At 32.6% G+C, this 7,639-nt stretch overlaps 1 long non-coding RNA gene across 1 annotated transcript; it reads left to right on the plus strand.

The window, feature by feature from the left end:
* The first annotated feature begins 1,217 nt into the window (after positions 1-1,217).
* On the plus strand, positions 1,218-4,370 carry LOC126717374 (uncharacterized). Its single transcript, XR_007652540.1, has 2 exons — positions 1,218-1,598; positions 4,161-4,370. It is a non-coding gene; the product is annotated as an uncharacterized LOC126717374 (long non-coding RNA).
* The last annotated feature ends 3,269 nt before the right edge of the window (positions 4,371-7,639 follow it).

The raw sequence follows: 7,639 nt of genomic DNA on the forward strand, positions 1-7,639 counted from the left end.
ACTAGTTTTAGCTTTTGCTTTGTCATTTAGAGAGTTATCGCACTCTTGTTTAGGTCATGCATCTCTGCATCATGATAAAATTCAAGCCTTATACTTCGTTTAGGAGTTCATAAAAGAATGAGAATGAATGAGTAAATTATAAGGGAATGGAAAAAAATGGAACATATTAAGTAATGGAATGGAATGGAAAAAAAAAATATTCAAATGGAATGAAGCAATTTTGTTTGGATGTTTTAAAATAAACAAATAGAAAGAAATTGAATGTAAGTGGCAATGTTTGAGAGTAATATAAAAGGAATGTAATGAAATAATTTTATAATAACATTACTATAGAGGTGGTAGGCCTAGTAGTATATATCTATGTATACATTGGTCTGGGGGCCCAATTCGAGGACATTGAGTAGTCCGAGGACCGAGAAACATTGTCATAGGAGTCTGTGTTAGTGAGTGAAGAGGTGAGGTATGGTCATAAGAGTCCAAAAAAGTGATCCGAGGAGAAATGCCTCATCGGCTGATCAAAGCCGAGGTTCGAGGCTGTGATTTGCCTTCTAGGGCAACATTCTAGGAGATTCTACTGGTAAGGATACACATCCATAAGGTACAGGACAAAGGAGGACCATGAAATATCTAAGAGAAAGCTACTATCACCGCATTGAATGTTCTGCAACTAACTCTCTGGTTGTATTAATGTAGAAGTGATACGTGAACAGTAATTTTCAGCCTTACAGCTACTCCTAAAGATTTGAAAAAGGTGCTGATGGGACAATGATCAACACTAGCAATCTAATCTACATGTGGAGGGTAGAGATGAAAGAAAGAAGATAGTATAAAATAGAAAGAGGACACTGAGGGAAGGGGATCAGAGAATTGAGGGAAGAATACTGTAGCACTAAGAACTAGTAATCAAATTCAAGAAATATATGTAGCACTAAGAACTAGTAATATTTGGATTATGTATATATACTAAGTATATACAAAACTATATTAAGTGGTTTAAGTTATTAGATACATAGTTGGTTTTTTAATTAAGCATGATACATGAGATAATATAGTAGAAATTTCACCCACATGCAACCAATGGGAATTCAACACATAATGCCAAAGTTTCATGCATGTTGACAAACCCAAAGACCAAGACTTGGTTGGCCATGCAATCACCAAGTTCCACCTTACTTCTTTCTTGACTTTTCTCAAGACAAACATCCAAGAAACACACTTCCTCTCATTTTCCACGGGTCCGAGCAAATGAGAAATTTTAGAACACTTTGCACTCTTTTCTCTTAAGAAAAGAACTAGGAAGCTCCCTTGAGTCTTTCTCTTGAGTCCACAGGTTCACACACACTAAAAGAAAGATAAGTCTCCATTTTATCTCTTATTTGACTCTTTCAAAGCAACTACAACAATCAAGAACTCTTTCCCTCTTTCATTCTCATGAGTCCAACACCAAAAGAAGGAAAAGCTCTCAACTCTTTTCTCCCTTTCACACCTATGAGTCCAGCAACAAGGAAAAATGTTTCTTTCAATTCTTCTCAAGATTTTGTACCCAACTTGAAGCTAAAGTGATTCTAGCTCTATCACTCCAAGAATCCATGTCTAGGGTAAGGGGAAATATAATTCTTTTAGTCTATTGTCTATATATATATATATATATATAGTGTTTTAATAAGTTTTGAAATTGTGTTGATTGTTTATTGAAGGTAGATTAGGGTTTTTACTAATTAATGATTTTATATGATTAAGGAAGTAAGAAAAAGTTAGGATGAGTATTTTTTATGCTGCTACTGGATTTTTGTTGTGTGTATTTTTGCTCTAAATGGTTAAATAACTGTATGTAAGTGTTTTCTAGCATGTCTAATGAGTGTATAAAAATCCACATATGATAATAAAACTATTTGCAATCATTTTATGATTTTACAAGAAAATGTTTCAGAGCTGCCTCTATAACAGATTCTGTGTTTAAGCATGATAAATTATGTATTAAATTTTATACAATTAATTTGGATGCTAGGGATATTTCCTATGAAATCTAAGACACATATGGTTGTAATGGAAGTGGTCTCACAGAATTTGGATCAATATAAAAATAATGGTTTAATTTCCAAGTTGCATGAAATTCTATCAGGAGAGATTTGAGTATGTTTTCTTGTATGATTTTTAGTAAATCATGGTTTTATTCTTTGACTCCGAAATTTTTATGGTATATACTATACATACAGGGGAGTGATTCTGTAAAATTTCATGACATTTGGATGTGTATGGATAGCCCATTTGTATTTTACAAATGGGGCATATGCTACTGAAATGAGCAGTGAACAACATATGCTACACCTGACTTTGAGGATTTAATTTCAAAGTTAGGGTGAATGTTTTGAGTTATTATTTAATATGCTTATCTTTTGGTATGTCTCAATTATAGATTAATTTTGTGTAACTTGTTTTGAGATTTAGTACTCAAAGGAGGGGTTCTAAACCATGTGACAATTGTATTTATGAAGCTGTTTTGTCCGACGTGTTGTATGTTACCATATGAATGTATATAATTACATAATCATGCTTAAAAGAGTTATGTTTATGCATGCATTATTGCCTTAATCTCAAGCACATTTTGAAATGAAGTTGGCACTTCTGGAGATATGATATAAATATGAGAATGATGATTTTCTTTAGTTTGGTACATTATTTGTTGATATGTGCATAATATTTTTGTGGAAACCTCGTTGAGGTGGGAATAGGATTTCCTTGATTATAAGAGATAAGTTTTGAGATGAATGTGTAAGTTTATGATAAGAAGTAATGGATAGTGATAAGTTTTGATATTTAGTTTAGGTATTACCAGTTCCCTAGGTCTAAGCTCCTTCGATTGTAGGCTCTCAGTTCCTCTGCTTTCAGGTAAGGGATAAGTTATATGGGTTTTTGGTAAGTCATGAGATTATTTAAAGTATATTATGTATTAAAAGGTTTTTGATTAGAGATATAACATATAATCATTATTCTGACAAAGATATGTTCGTGAGCTTTTGAAACCTTATGTATATAATTTAAGCATATTGATGTCATTACTAATTTCCATGAACATGACGTTTAAAGAAAAGAATGGAAATGCTATTATTATGAAATTTTATGCAAAATAAGAAATTTCAGTATGATATATAAGTATGAAAGGTTTTCGGGTTATGTCCTCTAATGATTTGAACTTGACCAGTAGGGGTTAATTACTGGCTTTACATAGAAAATGTTATCTGTTTGGCCATTTAAAGTAGAAGAAATGGGGCTGCTCGTAACTCTAGACAATTTAAAGTAAAGGAAATGAGGTTGCCTGTAACTCTAATCTGAATAAGGCCTTCTCCCTAATGTGTACGGACGGCGGGGAGGAATAAAATCTTGAGGGGATGTGCCATCAGGCCTCTCAAAAAGAACAATATCATGCACACGGGGGCACCTAAATGTGATGAGGCCTTCTCTGTACAAACTTATCAGATATGGACTAATCAATATGTTATGAACAGCTATATTATTTTATTAATCATGAGAGAATGATAATGTTTAAATGCATGATGAAAAGTTAAAATCCCTCATAAAAAGAAGTTTATGATGAAAAGAAAAGTTGTTCTTTAAAGATAAGAGTTTCTGAAGTTTTGTTACGTTTAAGATGAAGCTTCTAATGAAAGTACAAGTTTATGTTAAAAGGTTATAAGATATTTATTCTTTATGAAACGTTAAATTTTATGACTATGAAAATTATAATATTTTACGAGAAGAAGTTTAGGAAGAAAGGTTTTGTTATTCTTAAAGATGCTTCTAGTTTAAGACAAAGTTACCAATTATCTGATTTAAGTTAAAATGATTATTTTGTAATGAGAGTGCATATATATAGATTTTAAACAATCAATATTACATTTGGTGACTTTGTAAGAAATGAAAGAAATTAAATCCGAAAAATTTTGGTAATATTATTCTGATAAGAAAAGAGAAAACAATTATTTTCCTATAAAAAGCGTATAAGTTATTATTATGAATAGTATAAAATACTATGCATGAAAAATTGTTCTCTTATTCGAATATTCATAGAATGAAATGATCTGATTTATATGCATCCTTATTAAATTCTTATATATCTTACCTTTACTGAGCTATGTAGCTCACTCCTTCCACTCTTTCAGTTAGCAGGTTTTATTTTGGAGCAGAGGGAGTTTTAGTCGAGTTTGGAAGGAGCTAGTTTTAGTTTATATGTATAGATCCTAAATTAGTAATATGATGTTTAGATTTGTAGTATGGTGTATTTTAGGATCTAATGAAAGTTGTGTACCTTAAAGTATTAAGAGATGTATTATGTGAAAGTGTGGAAATTGAATGACTGATGGTTTATGTTATTCTTGGAGTACAGTGTAGGTACTCTGAATGTCAAGTGAAAAGTTATATCATTTAAGTAAGGAAACAAGGATGAAAAGTAAGAGGGAAGCTTTTGTAAAAGTTTTGTAAAAATTAAGTTGGTTCTTGTTAATATCAGGTTTAGGCTTGATATTAGCATGCCGGTCATAGTCATAGATCCAGGTATCGGGTTTGGGGCGTGACAATATATACAAGAACTTATCTCCTCAGATTGTGCCGAGACAATTTTCTTTAAATAAAACCAGTCTATCTTTATTTTATTGTCATTGGAATCCCCTATAATTGTTATCCAACTCGTTAAAGCCTAGTTTTCCAACCTACTCTCTACAAATTCATTGTATTGGGCTCTTTGGGCCTAAATTGTTTTACCTTTTGGACTTAGGACTCAAATTGCGTCCTTACAATTACTATTATATCCCTATTTTAAAATGAATAAATAGTTAGGGGTATTTGGGATTTAGTAAAAATTTCAATTAACCTAATTTCATTCCATCTGATTCCTCTCAATTTTGAGGGGAATGAAAAATTTACAATTTTGAGGAAAATGGGAGGAATGCGTGTTCTCTCTTACTTATTCCATTCCTTATTACTTAAACTCTCAAACAAGATAATAAGTTTTTTATTCATTCCTTTAAAACTCTCAAACAAGATAATAAAAGGAATTTTTCAAAATGATTGTTTTTTTTCATTCCATTCTTTTCCCTTCTCCGAAAACAGAATGTTAGTATCTAAGGCCCCATTTGGTTGGGGTGATTTTAGGAGGGATGGAAAATGGGGAAGAAAATGATATTTTTGTGTATTTGGTTAGAGAATAAAATAGGAGAAAAAATTAATAGGACCCACCAGCCTAGGTGTTTTCTCCCTAGGCCCACGAAAAGTAATCTCCCCAAGATAAAGAGAAAATGCACGGCGAAAAAACTTGCATTTTGGACAATTTTGTCCCCTTTGAAACAAAAATTTTTTTCTTTCCTTTTTTTTTTTTTTGGTCTTTTTCTTTTATCAACTTCTCAATAGTTATCATTAGATTCTTTTTTCTTTTTTTTTCAATATGTTTTGGAGGTTATTTTTCTTTATCCCTTTTTTCATTATCTTGTTTTGGGTTCTTGTACTTTTTTTTTTAATAATGAAGTACTCATATATACACAATTTTTTAATAAAAAAAACAATGTTTTTTTTTCCTTTCTAATATATTTTTTTATCATATTGTTTTTCTACTCAATTAAATAAAAAAGTTTTTCATATCTCTACTTTTCCACCCCAACCAAATACCATGAGAGAAAATTAAGATCTTCCCTATCCTCTCAATTTTTTTATCTCCTCCCAATTTTCTATTCTTCAATTTTCTATTCTTTCCTACCTTTAATTGCATGCCATGTCAACTAGGTAAATAACATGTGTTGTCTTTTAATGAGAGTTAATGTATATTATTAAGTACACCTACGGACCCTAAGGTTTTGTTTTTTGATAACCACCCTAAGTTTTTGTCAGATTTGGTTTCTTTCCTACCTTTAATTAGGCAAACAACATGTCTCGTCTTTTAATGAGAGTGAATGTATTTTATCAACACCTTTTTACTGCATTAATTCAAATGTATGTGAGTCCTCTTTGTCTCCACAATAAGGGTCACGGTACTTTCATTAAAAAAAAAAAGGGTCACAGTACTTTGTTATTTTTGTGAATGATTTTCAAGATTAACGTATATTTATTTAATTAAAAATGGTTTTAAAAAATCTCAACTATCTATTGTGACTTTGCCAAAATAAAACTCTGTTTTCTCAAGTTATTAACTCTTAATTTGACGTGGATTAGAAATTCATATAACAATCCTTTGTTGGTAATAGAGAAAGTTTATAGACAAATTTTTTTTTGAACACAAGTTTATAGACAAAATTTTGACATATGGTGATATAATATATTGTAAGTGGTAGGTAAATATATATATATATATACATATATATATATATATATATTAACGCTGAGCTTAAATGAAAATTATTAAATATTTACCCACTCAAATGTTATGAAAATGTAAAATTTTGTGGGAATATTACTCTTGGCCTTTGGCAATAAAGTCTCACTCTTATGAAAAGTAGTAAATATTTAAATGCTTCTTATAACAGCACCGTTAGTGCGCAAAAGATGACATATATTAGGCAAATAAACTAAAGAGTAGTGGTGTTGTTGGAAAGGAGTCAAACTTTCTCTCTCCCCAATAGGAGCTGTTTTCTCTTGTCTGAGTTTTCTCTCCCATTCATTCGCTGTCTGGGATTTTCCTAGGGTTTCGACTCTTTTCTCTCCCATCACTGCCATGGATCAAACAGTGGTGGAGGGTTTACTCAACCTGCATCTCACTAAAGAGGAAGAAAAGGAAATCTCAATAAAATCAAGATGTAAGTCAGATTTACTTGAGGAATATTCCCTTAGTCTTTTCGGTCGGCTATTGACCGATAGGAACCAAAATCAGAGGGCATTGAAGAACACGATGAGGTTAGCGTGGAAGATGGGCTCAGATTTGCAGATTGTGGATGTGGGAAATAACGTCTTGCAATTCAAATTTGGGTCTGAGTATCAACTGAAATGGGTTGAACAAAATGGGTCGTGGAACTTTGACAACAATTTTCTATTGCTATGCAGATGGAGAAGAGGGCTTTCAGCTACAAATATCAAGTTCACCCATTCCCCTTTTTGGGTTCAAATATGGGGACTCCCTTTTGAGCTCATGTCGGAGGAGGTGGGCAGAGAGCTTGCCAATAGCATTGGGAGATTTATTGAAATGGATTGACAAGCAAGGCAGTCCGAACAAGCCAAATTCATGAGAATCAGAGTTGATCTTCAGTTGGACAAACCCTTAAGGAGAGGGGGCAGAGTGGCTAGTGTTGAAGGGAAAAAATGTTGGGTTAGTTTCAGGTATGAAAGGCTCCCTGTCTTTTGTTTTCAGTGTGGTAAGTTGGGACACGATGAGAGGCATTGTCTGGAACTTCCAGACCAACAAAATCCCAAACAATATGGTGATTGGCTTCAGGCTCAAGGGAATACAAGGCTGGGAATGGAAAGGTCTAAATCAACTAGTAGTGGAGAATAAGATGGTGGTAGCGAGGGTAGGATTGAAGAAAATACAAACACTACAACTAAATTCTCTGCTGGTTTAGTCTCCAACGGTGGTAAGAATCACTTCGGTGATATAGGTTACCGGAAAATTCAAATGAAGGGAGCACGAGACAATATGACGTCAAAGTGGGTGACAGTTTTC

This window comes from Quercus robur, chromosome 3 (genome assembly GCF_932294415.1).
Source record: "Quercus robur chromosome 3, dhQueRobu3.1, whole genome shotgun sequence".
Taxonomy (NCBI): domain Eukaryota; kingdom Viridiplantae; phylum Streptophyta; class Magnoliopsida; order Fagales; family Fagaceae; genus Quercus; species Quercus robur.